The following is a 22729-nucleotide window of genomic DNA, read 5'->3' on the forward strand; positions in this document are numbered from 1 at the left end:
CACTTTCCAGCATATTTTCACTTTCTGTGAGTGAGTGTGTGTATCATAGTTGGGGTGGGTAGTTTGTTGTGTGTAGAGCTCCCTGGATGTCTCCCTGTGGAAATGCTGCTGCTCTGGCTTTCTTATGATGGATTAGAGGTGTGCATGTGTCTTAGTATTTGTTGGTGTGCTAATGGTATTTGAATGGCACTTTTTAAAACTTTTTCCAATATTTATCTCTTTCCCCTGCCTCTAACTTTTTCTCTCTCCCCCTCTTATTCTGATCCTGGTTTGGCGCGGCCATTGTTTACGTTCATGACAGTACTTCGAAATTAATGGAAGTTCTCAGGAAGTAAACAACCATGAAGCGACTCAGACAGCATTTTTCTAAAGACAATACAAATGCTGTTTATTTGTGTGTATGTGTGGACTGGGGGTGGCTTAAGCTGCCGTTTTTATTAATTATTGACTTGTGTGAAGCCAGTGGGAAGTGCTTGTGGCCCTTGTGGGAAAGCACTGCTATGATTATGTTTGATTTACAGCCCTCAGCCGTCCTAGTAATGACTGTAGGACTTCCTCCTCTGCCCCCACCTCTTCCCACCCCCGTTGTCCTTTCTTCCTTACCCAAGTCTTCTATTACATGCAACATTTCTTTATACAATTTTTTCTAACCAAGCCAGACTTGATACCAGCATAAAAGAGGCTTAGGGTGAGATCTGCTGACTGGAGCCCTTTGATGTTTGATGTTGCTGCGTCTTGCGTCAGGTCATGTTATAAATTTAGTGATGAGGTCATGTTAAGCCCAAGCCTCTCAGTGCACTTAAGGTAGCTACGGAAAATCTATGTAAGGCCTTTTAAAGTGCATTCATTTTGTCTGACCACATGTTCAATTTTGGAAGATTTTCAGTAAAACTGATTTATGGTGTGTGTGTGTGTGTGTGTGTGTGTGTGTGTGTGTGTGTGTGTGTGTGTGTGTGTGTGTGTGTGTGTGTGTGTGTGTGTGTGTGTGTGTGTGTGTGTGTGTGTGTGTGTGTGTGTGTGTGTGTGTGTGTGTGTGTGTGTGTGTGTGTGTGTGTGTGTGTGTGTGTGTGTGTGTGTGTGTGTGTGTGTGTGTGTAAATGTATCTTGACATCAAAATACAAAGGAGTGTCTTAAGTATCGATCATGCATGATTTTAATACATTTTAAAAGTGTGTGTCGGGAACAATGATCACATCCTTTAGATTACCTGTGACCTTTTAGAGAAAGTTGTATATGAACGCATTATGCATTTTGTGCAAGTGTGTGACCTGTTGATGTCCCCTGGCGCCACCTGTGACCTAAGGAAGGGTAAAGTGAGTATGCTGATGGGGCAGCTAATGCCTTTCCTACCCCTACAGATGGTCCTGATAGGCCACGACATGGCATTGAACAGCTGCTGGGTGTCAGAGCAAACAAAAAGAGAGATGTGAGAGGGTTCGAAGGAGGTGAAGGTGTATGAAGCATATATGTGCACCTACAGTGGGTTGTGTATGCTCTTCCTTCTATCTCAAAATTGTCAACTGTTCTAAAATTATGATGAAAAGGTTGGTGACTTTTTCTCAGTCAATGCCATTTTCTCAGTAAGTTTGTGTGTTAACTATAGATCAATATTTATGCCACCAATGTGCAGCTACACACATTAAGAAGGGCAACGTGCAGTAAGAAAGAGAATGGGCAGCTTTTAATCCATGTAAGCTTTGGCTTTTATGTGGCTATATACCAGAGGTAGAACTAGTAAAAAGAGTAGATGATAATGTGGCACACAGTCGTATTATTCAGGTTTATGTAGTAGTTACAATTAAGCAGTAGAAGAAAATATGCTGTTTTTGGGTATTGCTTGTGGTTGGGAAAATAACTTATGTTAAAAATATTGTGTTCTTTGGCAAGTTGTTGACATGTTTTGGGAGATGATCAGCATGTGTCAGTATTGTCACACTCAGTGGATTTATGATGAGTGTGACATCAAGTCTCGCAAGAGCATAGAGAAGAAGGAGAGTTCGTGTAGAAGAGAAGTGTGTTTCGCACCGAATGGTGAGTGGAGACGTGACAGTGATCTTCTGTTTCGTTCAGAAATCTGAAAAAAATAAATGTGTAGCACCAGAGTGATCCTGCGTGAGAGTATCACTCTGTGCTCGCAAATAAAACCAGATCTGGTGAGATAGAGGAAGGAATGTAGGGGAAGTAGAAGGGGAGAAAAAAAACAATCTTTCCACTTAACACAGTAAGAGTCTACCAGAAAAAGAAACAAGCTGAGAGGAAATTAGGTTTAGTGAGGGTGCAGGAAGCAACCTGTGGTTTGACTTTGCCTAACCTTGGCTGTCAGTCAGTTGGAAGAAGGGGGTCATCTGTCTCCCCCTGCACCATTCACTGCTGTTTTAATGAATTTACTGAGGCCTTGGGAATGCATTTGTTTATAGGGTAGGAAAACAGGTGGCTTAATTGTTCACCTTTAGCAGTCATTTCCTGGGGGGAACCGAATAGTCCCTGAGGCTGGGGCTCATGTGCAATTTTGTTAAATTGTATTGGTTTTAATCCAAATCATGACCTTTGATTTGTGTCCCTTAGGCTCTCACTCATATCTATTGGCCCATACTTCATATGGAATGTTTGACTTCGATTTAAATACTCACTGAAAGAAATCTCAGCTTCACTGGTTGGTGAAGAGGAATGTCCAATGGTATAATTCTGCATTGAATCCCATATGTGGGTTGATGCTTTCCTCTCCACTCGGTCTGCCTGCCTCCTCCATTGGCCTATTGTTACCAAAGCATCTCATCCTTCATTCATATGCTCCAATGATTACGCTGCATCGAATAGGCAGCCCGTCAACTCAAGGGGAACTACCCACATAGAGTTGGGATAGTGAGCTGCAGGCTGCAAGGGCAGTTGTGGGAGTGATGTGGAGGAGTAAGGAGATTGCAGGTATTACACATTTCCTGTAACATGCAAAGAGGGCTTGGAAAAAGCCTCAAGATGCAATGTGAGCAGGAACGTATCACACATAGTCATGTTCATGACCAGGTTGAGAGGTACGGAAAGCAAACAGACAGAGAAAGAGAGGAACAGAGGGACTGATCCTGAGACGGAGACCTGTAGCTCATGTGCAGTGTCAAATTCAAAACATGTTTCTGCTTACTGGAGAGCATGCCTTTCACAACCCTTCAGGCCTTTTCTCTTATTCCTGAGAGGGGAGGAGTGGGGGGCAAGGAACTGGGTATGTCAGAGCTAACTGTAGGCATCTTGCCTGCCTGAAATTGCAAATAGATTTATTTTGTGTTTCCCTGGCTTGTTCAGTTAAGTAAGAAAAAGGCATGTGACCATTTTCTGATTTTATTCTTTTTATTTCCATTTATTCTCTCACGCACAGTGGAGCACTTAAATATGCATTGGCTCTAGTTGAGTAATACAGTGGACAAGATTGACTTTGACAAGATAGACTGAGAGCATGGCATTTCCCTGCGGTTGTATGAGAATATAACAGAGGTGCAGAATTATTGACATATTTTTATGCATGTCAAGTTATGTTTCAGCACGACAATGTTTTAATTGGGATGATATAAGGATAATTTTTGACCATACATTTAATGGCAATCCAGCAATACTATATTTGCAAATGTACATTTTAATTGATAATTTGATCAGAACCAGGCACTTTAAGGAATTGTTATAAAAATGAAGGGTTGATCCATTAGTGTCATGAATTTGTACCTATAATCTATGGACGTATGTACAATAGCGTTTGACATTCCTTTGCACAAGAGGAACATGTGTATTTACATTAGACAAAACTTCAACTTGTCTGTAAAAAAAAACTGGCGATATCATTCATATTTAATAACTAGCTGGCTATAGCTGTGATGGTAAATGTCAAAATGTGTGTCTATCACCCTTCCCAAGAATGGTACAGCCCTAACTTTATCTGACGTCTCGAGACATCTGTCTTGATTTTGCACGTGCAGCGCTGTTTGGAAGAAGTTCTAAAGCATTTTAAGAAGATACACTGCGGAGCATGGCGAAAGACAAATACAATAACGGATGTATTATTTACAGGAGGCGACAAGTGCGAAATGTTCGGTGTTTAAAGTCGAAGAGTCTTGCTAACATGTTTGAAAGTGAACCTGGAGTAACATGGCGTTTGTGTAAACGGAGCTGCAGGCAGACGTAAACCGTTTAGCATGTCGTCAAACTGGTGAGTGTTTATTTATCAACTCCTCTGTTCGTATCCAGTAAAACTACAAAAATACTTCTGTTATTTATTATTATTTGCAACTTGGCTTGTGGAGCAATAGAGAAAAACATTTCTTTCGCGGAGTTTTCAAGGTTGGCAGTTACCTTAAAAGCACCATCTAATATTGCTAATGACGCAGTTAGCGTAACCTACGAATAATTATGTCTAAAGGAACAACAACAAAGTCCTCTCTTCTTCTGCTAAACCATTTAAAGAGATGCTGAATTGCAAAAAAACTATTATTTGGTAAAATACTGTATTTTACCAAATGCTAGGTTAACACAGGTGTTTTCTGTTGTGGCTAATTAGCCCTCTGCACATATGTAATTATACTGGCAATTAAGACTTCAATGCCGACAGTCATTTTTAGGTTTCAGTGTTACAGAATGTAACTAATTACATTTACCCAAGTACTGTAATTGAGAACATTTTTGAGGTACTTCTACTTCACTGAGTATTTTCATGTTATTATACTTGATCCTTTTACTTTACTACATTCTGGAGGCAATTTTGTACTTTATACTCCACTTTTGTTTTTCACAAATTGAGTTACTAGCTACGTTGCAGGGATGGATTTATGATATGGAATATAATTCAACCAATACATCATTATTTAGTTAAGCTACCCAGCAGTATATCAAGTTATTTTAATAATCCCTACCTTTACCAAGTGCCAAATAAAATATTTTGATGCTAATACTTTTGTATTTTTACTTGGACGCAACTCACTTCTTGTGTGTGGTTGGGAAGAGCTATGGTTTTTGTGGCAGTGAGTAACTTGAACAATTATTTTGGCACGACATAGAACATTTGTAGGCCTATCTGATTGGGGAAACACAATAATGCACGCCCAAAGCCTTTGTCAATGAAAGTGAATTGCACAATTTGAAAAGTACTATTTTAGGTGATTTTCTTGTAGTTGGGAGTTTAAAGATAATAGTTCATGTAGTCATGATGAATGATGTTGATTTATATTTTACAGCACACATTTTCCCATTGAAGAGAAAGACAAACCAAATATATACCACGAAAGAAATGGCTAACTGCGAGCTAGCTACCTTTGTGCAAGACAGTGTTGGAGGTCTGTAAAATTGTTCGGAACATCTAATTGTTTCCGAATGGTTTTAGATCTCAGACCTCAAACCTTGTGGCTCAGCTGTTGTGGCTCATCGGTGATGTCATGACTACACAAGCAAAATCTTGAACATAAATCATGCCCAACAGTGCCAAATTAAAAGGTCATTTTTTTATATGTGTGCTTCATAGTTTTTTTTCTCTGAACCCTGGATCATCTTACTCAGGTGTGTGTTATGCTGCTCTATCTCTGCTATCTGAGTGTTAGTGTGTCTAATAGAAGAATGTTGTTTGTTTTGTGACTCAAGGTGTAGGCTATGCGTTTGCGTGTGAGTATGAGCGGATGGGAGTATTAATGGATCCTAGCCTCTGGGCAGGAAACATCATCTTTTCTTGTTTACAGGCAGGGAATGTCTCAGAGTGTTGTCTGACTTTCACAGAGCTGCTGCCCATTGGTATGTGAAGGCTTTATAATTGAATTAGCCGAGGCCTTATGGCGTAATGTTGGAGGCACGCTGAGTTCCAACGCAACGCTGCTTTCTCATTATTTGTGGAAGGAGGTCGGGAAGAATTGCATGTGGAAGTGTGTGTCCTTGTTAAAGATGTGACAGACATTTGATGACGTATGGAGTTTTGTTGAAAAAATGTGGCTCTTTACTTTGAAATCAAGATTCATCCACTCTCTCACATGTGGTATTTGGTCTGGCTGGCTGCTAGATTTAACTCAGTGCTGGATGGAGCGATGATTGCTTCATCATCAGGCCCTTTGAAAATCTGGGAATGTTAACTGCTATCGGACATGTCCATCAATCAGAGCTCTCTGGGCACTTAGGGAGCCAGAAAACCGCTGTGGTTTATCCAGCAAAAGAGTAGCTGTGTGTTAAACAAGTAAATGTATTGTTGTTAAAGGACCGTGTGTCCATTTATAATGCATTTCCAATTTTTTTTTGCCAAGTTTGCCCACAGGTGCTGGCTACAGCAAAAAATGCTGTGGCACAGTCATTTATTTCAATTGGCCTTCTGTCAGTTTAGCATAGTTTAGCATAGCCACCTGAGGATTGAGAAACATTTTCATACAGATTTACCATTACTCATAGATATTCAGGCCTGTGTGTGCTGCATTACTCTCAGATAAAATACCGCAGCCTATCCAGCTAATTCCCTTACAGTTCCATTCAGCTGCATTTTCTGTTCTTTTGGACCTTCCACTGCTAATGGATGTAAAAGGCAAATGTGCATTTGCATGGCATTGCTTTTGCATTTACTTATTGACTGATTTTGCCAGCTTTCCTCTTCGCATGGGAACCAACCAGCGGGGATCACACAAAATACGCTTAAGACACATTTGTGCTTCAGACAGTGCGGCCGTGTTCACCTTTAATGGCCTACAATTGGATTTGTAGAGAGAGACGGTGGTACTGTGAAGGATGTCGATGTGTATGAGGATTAAATCACAGATGGGTCGGAAGCATATCCGAGTACATTGTCGAGATACTGCTGTGGTTTGGATTAAATGCGCGCACATTTGCAAACTGACGTATACCTTACATTTAAGGCCTCATAGCAGAGCATTGCACGGGTAAGATTTTATTTTACCTCATTATGCACAAACAGGACATTTTGTGATTCATGTGCTGCAATTAAAATTAAGTAAAAGTTCACTGGAATTGGATAGATTCGGATGAGGCATGAAGGCTAATCTAAGGTCCTTTCTAACTTTGAGATCCTATCACATTCGGAGAAGGATAATAACGAGAATGTTGCCAAAAAAAAATAGAAATAGTGCAAGAACAGTCGATACACGCGTAAATGGAATATGTTACATAAATAAATTAAAAGATGCAAACAGATAAACGCTTATGGAGGCACTTTACAGAGCTCAGGTGTTTAATAGTGTTATTGCCTGAGGAATGAAATTGTCTCTGAGTCTGGTGGTTTTAATCCAGATGCTACGGTACCGCTTGCCAGACGGCAGCAGACAGAACAGTTTGTTGCTCGAGTGATGGGGGTCTTTGATAAGTCTTTCTTCCTGAGCCCCTGGGAGTAGAGGTCCTCCATGGATGGCTTCTCCGTCCCGGTGATGTGACCATGGTGATCCCACATATATACTAATTTATGGTTCATGTGAAAGTAACAATATAAACATGCACACCTATAACAAAAACAAGCACTATTTAATTGTTTAAGTTTAAATGTTAAGTCTGTTAAACGGTTTTAACACAAGGATTCAGAATTGGAAACCTTGTGGATCCTATTGGAGGGTTAACATGATAGTAAAGATTAGGTCACAGCGGGAGTGTAGAAATTAAACCCGACTTATTTTATCAAAACATATCTAGCAACAGAATTCTACTTGCAACTTTATTTTTATAGGAACGAGGCACACCTCTCTGAGCTGCTCAATCCTTACACTCCTGCCCGGTGCCTCAGGTCAGTTGATCAGCTGCTCCTGGAGGTACCAAGGCCTAAACGGAAGCTCAGAGGGGATAGAGCCTTTTCCGCTGCCGGTCCTAATCTGTGGAATGACCTCCCATTGCACATTAGAAAAGCCCCTACACTGCCCATTTTTAAAACTCGTCTTAATACCCATTTCTATTCCTGGGCTTTTGACCCAGCATGAGACTATGTTTCATTGGTCTTGTTGTTTTGATATTGTTATTGATTTTTTATTGTTGTTTTTATATTGTTTTTGTGTTTTGTGCTACGTGTTTTTATCCATGTGCAGCACTTTGTTTCAGCTGCGGCTGTTTTTAAAGGGCTTTATAGATAAAGTTGATTGATTGATAAGGGAAGAGGAAGTGGACAAGGATGAAAGGGGTTCGTCAGAGGGGCCATGTAAGGTGTGGCTTAAATTTGCTTCAGTAATTGTGACTTCCACAAAAGCAATCTATAAAGATGGACACAGAAAATTGCTATCATTTGATATTCAAATAATATTCATATAAAAAGCTTGGGCTTCACAGTCTCTTTGGCTTTTTCTCAAAAACAGGCCTGTGCTTCTCTATCCTCTACTTCTTCTGGTTTCTCTTTTAACACTCTTGTTTCAAGGCAAATAGAGCTTGGGTGTATTTTTACTCGCTTATGCAGTGGGTATGTTTAATTTCTGAGGCATCCAGGAGAGGGGACAAGAGTATCTACTCTTTTGTCTCTTCCGATTTGTCTCCATGTCTGTTGCCAGTTTTCATTTGTGTTTATCTTTGTTTATAGATTCCAGTTCACCTCAATTCAATGTACTCTTTGTGATTGCCATAAATGTTAAATTAATACTGCTAGAACATCTAAAGAGAACTTAATAAAATACAAATAACTAGCTCATCACATTAACATTTCTATGAGTGATTGTGGGATTGTAAAATGAAAAAAGCTTTAAGGCTGAGTTTTCATATTACTGACTACCAGTTTATAGTGTGAATGTGGAAAGGGAATTTTGTTGATAACAAAACATGAAAAGCATTTTATTCACGTTTAAATAATAGGTCCAAAACCTAGACAAGCAACTAACACAGCCTGTCTTTCCCCTCTCTGGGAAGCATCACCCACAGTTTGGCACTGTTTGGTTTGGCAAATAACTGATCTGTTTATATGATCTGCAGCAAGTCATTATGGCCGCATGCCGCTTGGGCGACATGTCCCTCCATGTGTGGCGTTCCCAGGGACATTCATCAAATGCTTAATGGCCAAAAACAGGGGCAAGGCCACACTCTCCTCGACACTTGTGGATTTGGCAAATATGTTCACGTTTACAGATGGAAGGAAGATAAAGGCCAAGAGAATCCAATAAGTCACTATTTGTGTCCTTGGCTTGCCCCTTTAACCAACACATTTGCGTATCATTGTTGGGATGACGAAAGCTTCCAAAACATTTCACAAAAAAGTTTATGTTTTTGTTTCAAACAGAAACATGGTGATGGGTGCCCTGGGAGCTCACCTAAGTCAGTTTTTCATTCTGCAGTCTTGCCCATTCTCTCCCTCTTTCCCTTATATCTTTGGCTGTTCTATAAAGTGAATTGCCATAATGTCAACATTTGTTTAGAAGTTTAAAGGAATTCAGCATATCTCTTAACTCAGCTTACCTGCAGTTCTCTATTCATTCGTTGTGATATTACTGTTGCGATAGAAGTCTGAAGTCTTTTACAAGGATGGAAAAGGGGGTTACAAAATAGCTGATATCACCACATCTGCTCAATGCTTGACACCAAGACTGAATATGAGTGGCAGTTCAATTTTAATCACCACTGATCAGCAGTGATCATCTCGGTAAACAGTGCACAGGGATGGGATAATTAATCATTAGTCCCTTGTCCTCAATTACACAGCTATTCGAGAGGCGGATGGGAACATTCCAATCGCCAAGCTGCTATTAAGCGGAAGTCTTTAACTATGAAACGTTGTAGTTACAGACTTCCACTATTCCAAATTCTAATAGACAACATCTCGTAAGCTATCCCTCAGTGCATAGCTAAGATGGGAAAAGAGCTGAAATGCAAGCTTCCTCTACATACAATATGTGAGTGGTTGTGCATTCAAGTCACTTTTCCATCAGTGGCGAAAAAGAATAAATCAATATGACATGACTGCCATGAGGTAGTGACTGCGCTGCATCAGCATTTCCAGACTGAAGACAGTGGCACCACTCCATTAAATCAATCAGTCAATGAATTGATCAATGAGTGGTGGTACACTCAAGCCATTTAGCTTACGTAACCTTTCAATCAGTTAAATGAGCTGTTTGTCGCTGCAGTGATTGGGGTAATGCAAGTCAGAATGATTGGTGATGTCATACAATGTGGTATACTTAGAACATTCTGATGAATCTGATCATTAATTATCTTGCTCCATCTTGACTGGCATGGACCATACACTCTTATTCACAGAGGCAGTTGAGCTCAACAGATGTTAGTCGATAAGCTTTCAGGCTTGTTCTTCCCTGACGACTTGTTTCTTGAAGAAACAAAGACTAAAACCTCACCAAGCAAAGCATACATTATTGATAATTGTATTTATTTTCCCCTGTAGTCAACTGGCATTTACCCTTTAAATCATTTGGTTTTCCAAGAGCCACAGATGGAGGAAGAAACAACATTGATCCTATGTCAGGCAGGAGGAGACATTTTGTGAGAAGGAAAAAGAAAGATAGCAGTAAAAGAGGGCAAATGTAAATGCTGTAAAATATGTAAATGTAAAAATATAAGAAGGAAGAGAGAGTATTAATTCCAAGGCAGGCTGGCATACAGCAGCTGTCAGATTCGGCATGGGGAGCGATGGTAAACCGAGATGAGATTTCTGAACTTTTTTCTGCCAATCCCCTAGCTCCTTTCGGTGGCACCGTGGTCATTTTTTCAAAATGCATTAGCTGTCACTCTGCGTGAACTTGGGCATCTCCGCTTTCCCACTGACTTTTCTCAGTGCCAGTCCCCTGTGATACTGGCTAGCAGTCATTTGTCAGAAAAAAAACAAAGGATGACGACAGGGGCTACACCAGCTTAGTTACCTCAAATGGCTTCCTGCTTCACGTCTGATCTTCCTATTGGAGTCCTAAGGTTACTCTTGCAGTAAGCTAGCAGTGTAGCAGCTTAGGAGGGAGCATTCTTCTCTCAAAACATGATAAGACCATCATATCCATAGTTTAGAGTGCTGCTCAGTGTCCTCCTTAGCCAGCTTATATTGTTCTCTCATCATTCTTTCATTTTTAAAAGAATACTGTACAGGAGAGGAATGTACTATTTACAGCCCTGCCAGCTCCCTGACAAAGTATGCCAAAATACACTTTAAAGTAAATATGCTTTTTTATTACATGAGTAAACCCCAGTAATTCAACAAGTTAAAACGTTTTGTTCTAGCTTGTTTGTCAAAAATGTTTTAAACATTGTTTAACTGCATAGTGCCTAACATTGGTGATGCATGTAGCCGTTGTAATGTACACAGACATGAAGAAAAGTTTGGAACTTTGCAGACTGTAACACAGTGAAGCTGGTTCAAATATATATATTTTTATATGGAAAGGTTTTATATGTAACAAAAACATGTCTTCTTTTAAAGGAACACAACAACAAAAGTAAGTAGACTTAGAGTTTTTTCAGAAATGTGCACTTTAGTGCAAAGACAGATAGACCTTTACATTTATAGCATTGTTGTTACCATAATTATACCTTCAAAACACTGAAATGTATATTAATGCCGTCTGCCTTTTTTTCCCGCCTCCCAGCTAACAGTCATAACATGTATTCAAACAAAATCATTCTTTTATTTTCCTCTTCCTTTTAACCTCCCTAGCTTTGTGTTGGGGCTGACTGTCTGTTTGGAAGGCTGACAGCCTGAGCTGTTGTCGGAGGCTTTGCTCTCAAATACCACTCTAAGGTTTCATTCAATCAGTCATTCTCCCTGTGTCTCAGCATGCTGTGTATCGATGTTGGTTTGGAGCCCCTCTCCCACAGTGAGCCACTGAAGTTGATGTAGCCTTAGGGTAGAATAAGCAGCCAGCTGTGGATTGATGTTGGAGAAAGACACGTTCACACAAACACACACGCAATCTGTAGGCCTGCTATTGATCCGATCATCTTATTGCTGAATCCAATGTAGTGCACTCATTTCAAAAGGGCTGTGGAATGCCACTTTGCAACACAGGGTGCATTCAATCAAACTGGCCAAAGCTGGCTTAAAAAAGTGAAACATCACCTGAAATACTGTAAGTGATACACTTAGTTTCCTTTGTTGGCATGTCAGTTTCTCACCACATCGGCAAAAATATGATTGCCTTATTGTTATGAGTGTAGGAAGGAGTGACTATCTTTCTTTTTCCCTTTGTGCATAATTATTGGAGGTATTCATTATCTGTAGTGGTCAATTTCATTCAAATCATAAAAACACATTTTCCCTCCTTGTCAACTTGTGTATAGCCAGGTATCTTTTGCTGGATGTTATTCTACTGAGGGAAGTCATAGAAAACAGTTGTGCATTACCACTCTAATGGACAAAGAGTAAATCCTATAACTTAGTTAGAGAAGGGCTTTGTCTTTTATAGGCCCTGCTGTCTATCCTACATGCATGGACATCAGTATGAGCTTTCATTACTCCGCATGCCTCATTCTGCCTTCTTCCATAGTTTTCATTTGGACTCGAAACTAACTGATCGAATATTTTTTTGTTCATTAGAAACACACACATACACACACACACACACACACACACACACACACACACACACACACACACACACACACACACACACACACACACACACACAGGCAGCCTCAATGAGTGAGAGTGTAATGGATCGACCTCAGGTTTCCCCCAGTGCACACATCTACATGAGCAGTGACAGGGCTGAGGAGAGGGGGGAAGAGACAAAAAAGGACAGTGAAAGCTACAGACAAAACAAACAGATAAGAACTTGTAAGTACTCTTCTTTCTATTATCCAACTAAGGGGGCCATTGTTATCATTTTGTATGTGCTCTGTTTGGGCATTACAGTGCAATGTTACAGTTTGGAGCAGTAAAGTCTGCGTGATTGTTTGGCAAGGCAAGAAATATTTTCAGAGTACCACTTAATGATTTGGTACCCATAGCAGGCAGGTGATTTAAAAATAGCATTGTGCTTCCCCAGAGGCAAAACAAGTTGTATTAACAGTAAGTCTGGATGTTATTTTAGAAGGACACTTTCAGTATAATCAGCATGGCTTAATTTTGCCTTCCTCCTTGTGTTTCAAAAAGTGAGTGAAAATGTGAAAATTTCAAAAGTGAACAAGCATGAAATTCTTTCCTTGCTGTCCTTTTCTGTAGTTCCCTCATCTAATTTGTAATCCTCTCCTCTCAGACTGATCATCTGTGGGCTCTTGCTTTCATCCAGGGATTTCTAGTAGGGATCATCTCATGACATTATCTATGCATGCAGAGTAATAGGACCCCTGGATTGATCCATCCTTTCCTCCACTAGGGGATTGTTGGCCAAAGGCTCAGTTTACAAAGCTGACATCATCGCGAGTACCCCCATCGCCCACCGTCAAACTTCACCCAGCCAAATAATGCTTAATGCTGCTTAACCCATTTAGGCCTAAAATGCCTGGAAAAAATGCCTGGAAAACCTATGGGCGATTTTAGAAGAACCGCCTTCAACCTGAAGTGTTTCTGGAAATTCAGCAATTGTGTCAACGCCTACTAAATATTTGATTTCTCAGTCTCTCTAGTAGATAGAAACAAAATTCAAAAATTATTTGAGAACTTACAGCTGTGGCTTTCATGAGTGGCCTCTGCAGGTAAATCCACTTTCAGCCCTGGGGTGCGGTTGAAAAAACTCTGTGGATTAGAGTGGTAATTCTTCGTCCTCCACTCGGTTTCAAAACCTTCAAACTCATGGTCATCATCGTCTCCGTCTTCAAACATATGACTTAACCATAAATCCCGGTCGATTGGTTCGACGGGTTCAAAGTCGTCAGCAATAATGTCATCAGCGCTGTGCAGATCGTCAATATCCTACCTTCATTAACTTCAGAATTCCCTCCGCAGTAGTCTAAGTCTGCCATGATTGCTCCAAAAAAATCCAAACAATGCCACATTTATATTCTGATGCATTTCATTGGCTAAGAGGCTGATTAATTAATGCAAAAAAATACCACAGAGCTCTTGTACCAGAAAATGACGTGTCAACTTTCCCGGCTTCAATGGTAGAATGAAGCAACAGGGCCCCCGGTTTTAATGGTAGAAATGCGGCAATGATTCCCCCGGCTTAAATGGGTTAATAATGGTCGAGGGAGAAAGGATTTGCATGACTGGATGAGCAACTTTATTACAACTTTGAAGGCTGATGTTCAAAAAACTGTACAAAGTTTGTTCCATTGCAAAGAAAGTTCCGCTGCAGATTATGTAGTGTACAGACTATCTATAATTAGTCACTGATCGGAAAGCATGCAACAAATAGAACAAGACACATAGAAGGATACAGTGGTATGCAAAAGTTTGGGCACCCCTTAGGAAAACCACTGCATCAGTTTGTCACTTGCTGAGCTTTTGAAGCAGCAACTTCATTTTAACATATGTTATACCTTATGGTAACAGAAACATCTCAGTAGTGAAATAACTTTTATTGGTCAAACAGAAACATGTTTATGTGCATTCAAACAAAAATAGGCATGTGCATAAATTTGGGCACCCCTAAGAAATAATTCCATTAATATTTAGTATTGCCTCCTTTTGCTGCAATAACGGCCTGTAGACGCCTCCTGTAGCCACAGACAAGTCCCTTAAGCCTGGCAGGTGGTATTTTGGCCCATTCTTCCACACAAAACGTCTCCAGTTCAGTCAGGTTTCTTGGCCTCCGTGCATGGACAGCCTTCTTCAAATAAATCCATACATTTTCAATGATGTTAAGGTCTGGGGACTGGGATGGCCATTCCAGAACATTGTACCTGTGCTTCTGCATGAATTCCTTGGTGGATTTTGATCGGTGCTTAGGATCATTGTCCTGCTGAAAAATCCAACCCCGGCGTAGCTTCAACTTTGTGACTGACTCTAGAACATTCTTGTCAAGAATCTCCTGGTACTGTAAGGAATTCATGTGGCCCTCAACTTTAACAAGTTTTCCAGTACCTGTGCTAGCCACACAGCCCCATAACATGATAGATCCTCCACCAAATTTTACAGTGGGCAACAAGTTCTTTTCATTGAATGCAGTGTGTTTTTTTCGCCATGCATACCTGTTCATGTTATGACCAAATAACTCAATCTTGGTCTCATCTGACCACAGTATTTTGTTCCAAAATGCTTCTGGCTTGTCCAGATGTGCTTTTGCATACCTCATGCGACTCTTCTTGTGATTAACACTCAGGAAAGGCTTTTTGCACATCACCCTTCCAATGAGCTCTTCCTGGTGCAAAGTACGCTGGATTGTGGAACGGTGAACAACTACACCATCAGCAGCCAGATGTTGTTGTAGTTCTCTGGAGGTGGTCTGTGGCTTCTCTGTGACCATTTTCACCATCCTTCGCCTGTGCCTTTCCCCTATTTTTGTCGGCCTACCACATCTTTCCTTCACACGGACTGTTCCTGTGGCCTTCCATTTCACAACTACGTTTCTGACTGTGGAGACAGACAGTTTAAACCTGTCAGATAATTTTTTGTACCCTTCTCCTAATTTATAATGTTGGATTATCTTAGCTTTCAGGTCAGTGGAGAGTTGTTTTGAGGTCCCCATCTTGCCACTCCCTAAGAAAGAACCTAGGCCAGGCACAGCCAGCTATTACCTATGTTAAATAGCCTTTTTCATGATTGGTTCCACCTGTCTTTGTAATTGAAGGTCTAATGAGCTAATCAAAGCAATTTTGTGCAGCAACCTGTCAGCTATAAATCCGTACAGGTGTTGAAATGAATGCTATTTATAAGGGTGCCCAAACTTTTGCACATCCCATTTTTTGCATTTTATTTTATTATAATAAAACTATGTAATGCTACCCTAAGAATTTTGGTCTGGAAAACACTAAAACGTCTACATCTTTGTAGGAAAACAAATGTTGTTGCTGTGATCTTCTATTATAAAGGAAAAGCAAATTGTCATGAAATCTCAGAGGGGTGCCCAAACTTTTGCATACCACTGTATATTCTCAAGAAGGTTTCCATAAAGTACTTGCTCAACGGGGATAAAGAGTAACCCAGTTTTCTCTGTTAAAAACCTGAATGAATGTAAGACACACAACACAATCTCACATTATACTTTATCAATAATGAATACAGTCAGATCACAAGCTAATGTTTGAACAATAATGTGTATTTAACATCCTTTTAATTCAACAAGTAATTACGTTATGTCCTATAATCAGAGAAAAAACTATGCAAAGGGTGTGCACATGGGACTTGCTGTATCACACACTTCTGTATGTGTATATTAGAAACGTGCAATGATGGAAATTAGCTCAATTATCACCTTATTGCAGCAAATGCCCGCAGAATGCCTGGCAGAGGAAATCTACACGACCGGTACAGCAGTTGTCTAAATTTCTCAATGCTTACCTCAACTTCAATGATTCGTGTTTACTCAGACTATCACATGCGAAAACCTCAACCATCATAGCAGAGGTGCCAGAGCAAATCCCATAGCAGCACACTTCTGATCCTAATGAGACTCATTTACCATCACTGTCCAATGTTGACCACAACAACACATAATTGTCTCTGTTTTCATATCCTACAGTTGTTCATGCTTTTGTCTCAGTTAAGAAGAGAAACTTTGTCTGCAGTAACATTGTAAAAAGGAAGTTTGTAGCTAGTCAGCATTAAAGAACGCAGAATGCCACTAAATGTACAGCTTTTGTAAATAGCTGTGTGTATGGGTTTGTGTTTATGCGACAGTAAGTGTATGTTTTCTGTGATGGTGCTGATTGAACCCTTTTTCCATAGTAACATTGTTTTCAGTTAGATTTAAGTCCTGGACTGTAAATACATTGACCTTTATTTTTCTTCACATCTCACACGTCTTTCCACTTGAGTCTGGGATGCATGGTGTGAGGCATGGCTACTAATTATTGAGCTGCAGTTAAAATTATGAAAGTGACCTATATATTTAAATTCTGGGAGTATGTGACTGAATATATTTTCTGTATATAGTTTTCTTGCAATACACAAGACTACTTTTGTTGGCTCTAATTTGTTGTTCTCATTCTGAGAAGGAACAAAGGAAAAAACATTATTGTCACAGTTAAAACTGCAGTATTTCAACAGGACTATATTGAAAGTTGTTTGTCATATCTTTTCCTTTGCATTGGTAATGCCTTAATGAAAGGGAAAACTATTACGACCCATTACAGTAAAGTCCAGTACAATACCCCTTTTTCACAGATAATACATTTTTTTTTGGACTAAATTTCATGATAATGAATAAGTAGCAACTCTGTGTTTAAAGAGTCAAAACACTAAAGACACTATTATAAAATAGATTAGAAAATGCCCCAAAGGGCGAAGACTCACCTCAAAATGACTGCCTTCTGGAAAGTGTGTTTTAAGCTATACCTTTCAACTTCTGCCATTAGTGAGATATTGGGCCATGCCAGACATTGTTCATTGCATGGCTGGCTCTAAACAGTCACAGATAGACATGCTGCTCACATTCAAAGTAGACCCCACTGCCACACTTGTCCAAAAGGCTTGGACATGAAGGATGGGAAGGAGATGGTTAAGGCCCCTCAATAATTGATTCCCATCAGCCATTATAAAAGTATTCCACTTCACATGTAAAATATAGGAATTGTCAGACCTGTGTCAATTTCTGAAGATTGCCACTCTCCCCACTATTACTCTAGATCAATTATTTGCCCCAAAGTTGTTGCAGTCCGTACTTCATGCAATAGAAATTATTCACGTATTCCAAGCATGGATGGGTTATTTTAATCGTTTCAAAGGTTTTTCATGGTATACGGGCATTCCGGGACAAATGACTCACATTGGCATGGAGTTCCTAGCAAAGACGCTCACATTCTCCGTCATTTTTTCCTCATATTCTTACTGATGAAATATAAATCATGTGTGGACCCTGAGTGCCTTTTCCTGTCTAGGACTTCAATGCCCTTGTTGCCCTTTTTTTTTTTGTTGTGTTCCAGATTTTATTCTCTGTCCTCGCCAATAACATATTAATACATGCATGGAAGAGCTAGTGACACTCAGCTGGCCACACAATCTCATTTCAGACTTAAGTCTGTCTGTGTGCGAGTTATTTAAGTTGTTGTGTATTGCATTTTTTAAAAACCTTTTTGTTTGTTTTAATCTGTGAATCTTTGACTGCCATGTCATCAGCTTGGTTAATTCAAGTTGCCATAGTGTCTATCACTTCATGTTGGGATTCGCCCTGCAGTTTCTGTACCTTGCATATTATACAGGCTGTGGGCCTGACAGTTGGCCACCTTACACCAGCCCTGACAGGTGTTGTCTGTGTTTCCTCAACTCTCTGTCCAGACGAACACACAAAGCATGCACAGCCTGTGCCCACTTTATTATAACAAAGGCATATTTGTTTGTTTTTGCTGGTATAGTATGATTTCACTGACCAGCAAAGGTACTGCTATAGATTCAACATTTATCTATGTATTTTTGTCATACTGAAAATGACAAGAGGAAAAAAAAAACATGGTCAAATCAATTATGCTGAGTCGTAATGGCCTCCTCCTTTTCGGCTGACATCTCTGTTTATGTATAATTGGTTCATGATAGCAGCCTCTTTGCCAGACAAGGCAGATTTCTGTCATCTCTCAATATAATTTACTGCAAGACAGAAATGCATTTTAATCCCTGGTACACCTCTTGTGCTTTATGATGATACTAAAAATCTGTAGCGTCTATATACAAGATCCCATCATCACGTTGTTAGATAATGGGATATATATACTGTATATCTGACAATGTCTACATTTCATTCTAGGGAGTTTATATGAGTACAAAGCCAGTGAAGTATAATGAACTGTTTCGTGGGTTCTCTTCTTTAATTTCTGTTTCAGCATGTTTTAAGGCTAGTTTCCATTCCCATTGCTATGTCCTCATTTATTTTACCCTATCTGCTATGCTGGCGAAATGAAAACATGGAAAAGTGGGAATTAACTATTACAAAACACTGCAATAATTAAAGCAGAGGTTCCTTTGGGTTTCACAAAGATACTTTGTTACACCATATGGGTGTCAGTTTCAGGAAAGGAGTGTTGAGGGTGACCGACTGTGAGCAAAGTGCTTGTCTTACAAGTTTCAGGGCCTTCAGCCGCTAATACTTAAGCCTTCACACCTCTGGCCAACCTGATTATACCACCTCTGCCTTGTTTTCATCCACTTCCTTTTTATTAGCTAATTGGCTTAGCTCTCTCAGGGGTCCACAGACACATTGGATCAGCACACCAACCTGTGCTCTGTATATCTCTGCTTCATTTTCTACCTCCAGCCTCTTCTCTCTTTCTTTCTCCGTCTCATTTACTTTCTTAACATATTTGCTTTACTTGCTGCAAATAGCAGAGATTCATGAAGGAATCCAAAATGATTTTTTTTTTAGATGTTTCCGTATGTGAACCATCTATTAACACACATGCATGCACACATGTGCATTGGATTCACTGAACTTAAAGTTAATTAATTATTCATGTTGGTTTTTTTTCGGTGTTTAGAGACCCCTTCCTCTTCTGTCTCTATTAATTTCCCCTTGGAGCAGAAAAATACACATGCACACTCAGAACAAAGGGCAAGTTTTACTACAGCTTTTCTGGGTGTGGAGTCATAAAAACAGACAACATCTTCCCTGACTTATCACTGGCAATATAAACATAATAACTCCACTGGGATGCTGCATTACACTGTAATTGACCCTTCCTCATCTGCAAATTGAGCCTATCATTTCCCACTTATGTTGGCAAGTCTTTAGTCTGAATGGCAAATGAACATATGAGGACTAGCTTGATGCTATCAGTGCATCCACCTTGAAGTTAATTTTGTCACTAAGAATTTTGAATTATTTTTGTCCCTTTCTGTTCGCTCTACAGTATGTCATAACTTACTATTTATGCATTATATGTTATCTTTGTCCTAATATTTAATTTGACTTGTGTATTACTGGAGTTGTATTGGAAGCAGTCCTCATGTCATCGCTAGTTGGATGGATGAAGCTCTAAGCTTTGATAACAATTGGCGAGCCATAGACCCGGGACTGCATTGTTGTAGTGACAAAGAGCATGTTTGGTGAAATTCAAAATTGAGTAAAACACAGGAGAGGTGTTTGAGGAAGGAGCATATGCATGTACTGTAACTTGTGTGCTTTAGTGTACATATGTGTTTGTGTGCACCAGATAAATGTTCTAAAATAACAGCATATGCCCGAACACGCACCCATCTTTTTGTCCTTGTGTTTGGCTTTGCTTCCATTTCAGCAGCTTAATCAGACCCCCAAGCCCTTTCGTGTTGGCTGCTATTGGACCATGCAGCTGGGACTAGGGTTGTGACAGAGCCCCCCTCAGCTATTAGAGCAAACACGGAAGTGAGGATAAAAAAAGAAACCAAGGGCTTTGAGTATGACATTGTTACGCAGATACTATTAGGGAGAAATGTGAACGCCTTACAAATTAAGTTCATACCCCCATCATCAGTCGAGTGCAACATTTCAACTGTAATTACCCAAGGAGTTGTCTACTCTTTTTTCTCAACGTACACACACCAACCTCTGTATAAAGAGGGTATTAGTAATATATGTGAATGTGTAAGGTAAAAATGTAATTGCGAAAGTCTGTTTCATTAACACGCAACCTAATACATAGTTATTATGAGGTGGGGGACAGAAAACAGGAGAAAACACATATGTATGGAGTTCGGAGTTAATACATGGAGTGACAGATTGATGCACAGAAAGAGACAGAGTGTGCAAGAGAGCTCACTGGGAGCAAGTGTCAAGAGAGCTCTGGTCTTCCCTCCCTCAGAGAGACGCTGATCATAGACTGCGTGGCTGTTATGGGATCAAAGGCTTTGTCAGTCAAAGACCCTTGACTCTGTCTCCACAGAGCCGACTACAGGTACTCAGAGAGGCATGGACGTGGAATAATTCATGACCCTCAAATGCTCTCTCTGCCCAGAATAAGACCGCACATCTGGGGTCACAGGTCTCAGACTCCCCTTATCAGACCTGAGGCATAGTATTGTGAACATCTGCTTGGTTTGGCTTCTGTTCCCTTACTGTGTACATTTTTTCAACACACATACAACATTGTAGTGTGTTTGGCACAAACACAGTCATGCCGCAAAGTGTTTGTGTGTGGCGAAGATTGCCTGTTTTGCATCTATATGGTTAGGCAGGTGGGTGGATGCTTGGCATGCAATGTGTTGTTTTCTCTCTGTGTACGTTTGTGATATTTTTAGCTTTTCTTCTAATGATTTAGTGAACCAAACTGTTAAATCACATTCCTCTCACAGATCCAAATTTTAAACACCATATGGTTTTATCTTGCCGGAAGCTTATATGAATACTATTAAGTCATCTTCGAGCAATTGTGTTACACAAGGCTGATTAGAAACACTCATGCAATCAGCCAGGATTTACGTGAACTGAATATACATTTATTAGCATCAGAGGTTGAATTAATGTGTGTTATCACACTTAGTTTTCAGTTTTGTACTATTGTGTTGAACACAAATAAAGATCTTTAAATGTTTTAGCGCATTTGAGGAAAACTTAATCTTAACTGTCAGTCATAGTATCTGCCCACAACTTGAACAGTAAACTATGATCAAGTCAATGATATTTGTGGAATCAAAGAGCAACTAGTTCCTAATATAGAGTGGCCTTGTCATCTTCTGAGGGCTTTTATTGCTTTTAAGTTTAGCCAGAACATTTTATTTTAATAAACAAAATATTTTAGAGGCTAACACAACCCATCATTTGGTTGTGACAGGTTTATGTCTTTTAAATGTATGTACATGTTTAAAAACCAGCCATGTAATGTTTTCATTTAGTACTGTTGGATGTACATGCCTTTTTAAGGGTTTTTAAGTAGACCTTTCTCACAATCTTAAGTAACTTCAAAATAGCTGCAATAACTGCAGCAGTTATTAGTCTGCTTTTGGGTTGTGACTAGTTGTTTCTCTGCACAAGGTTGCACCACTTCAGAAGTTATTGCATGACTCCACTGTCATTGGGGTCTTCTCTAGAAGAAATTCAGCCTTCCAAAGTTAATGATGGTGCACTTTTACTCTGCAGCCTATCCTCACTTCCTTCATCACCATCTGATACTCTACTGCCACTGTCGAGGCCAAGGACTGACTTCAGCGAATCATTTGCTTAACTGCGAAGGTGATTGGCTGCAATCTGCCATCCCACAAGGGCCCTTATGCTTTAGAACCCTAAAAGGAACATAAACGATTATGGCCAAACACAAATGTTATGATTTAAATATTTTCACGAGAAATCATTAATATCACAGATATTATTAAACTAAGTAAAGGTTGACTTTTATTTACATAAACATCTCTTTATGTGTAAAGCGACTTTTAATTTGATTTTGATTAAAATCTTTTTTTTATTGCAGATGTTTGTTTCTTCACACTATGACTTTGCCATTTGTGATAGTGCTTTACTTCCTTCCTTACCTACACATGGGAGTTTATTCTCGTTAAAAATGGTCTCATGCAAAATGTTTGTTGAGTTGTTGGCATCTGTTTAAATCTTCTGAGCCTTTTTTCAAATACAAAATGAACGGTCATAATAACAATGCTTAAACGTCTATTAAATCCATTGTTTGGGACAATGGTAAGCAAAGGTTGAAAGGTTTTATTTGTCATATGCACAGCAGATACAGCGTATATGCTAGCAATGAAAATCTTATATCCCAGGCTCGTCTAACAACTCAACATACATAGTGCAAAAAAGATAAATAAAATAGTGCAAAAATTAGACAAGAATAAACTAGTGCAAACAGCTAGTGCAATAAT

At 39.7% G+C, this 22729-nt stretch overlaps 1 long non-coding RNA gene across 1 annotated transcript in view; it reads left to right on the plus strand.

Moving 5' to 3' along the window:
- LOC134876080 (uncharacterized) overlaps positions 1-22195 on the plus strand; it is a 35429-nt gene extending 13234 nt beyond the window's left edge. Inside the window, exon 5 of the long non-coding RNA XR_010167338.1 lies at positions 21999-22195. This is a non-coding gene — a long non-coding RNA (uncharacterized LOC134876080). The remainder of the gene's footprint in view (positions 1-21998) is intronic.
- The last annotated feature ends 534 nt before the right edge of the window (positions 22196-22729 follow it).

This window comes from Eleginops maclovinus, chromosome 14, assembly GCF_036324505.1.
Source record: "Eleginops maclovinus isolate JMC-PN-2008 ecotype Puerto Natales chromosome 14, JC_Emac_rtc_rv5, whole genome shotgun sequence".
NCBI lineage: Eukaryota > Metazoa > Chordata > Actinopteri > Perciformes > Eleginopidae > Eleginops > Eleginops maclovinus.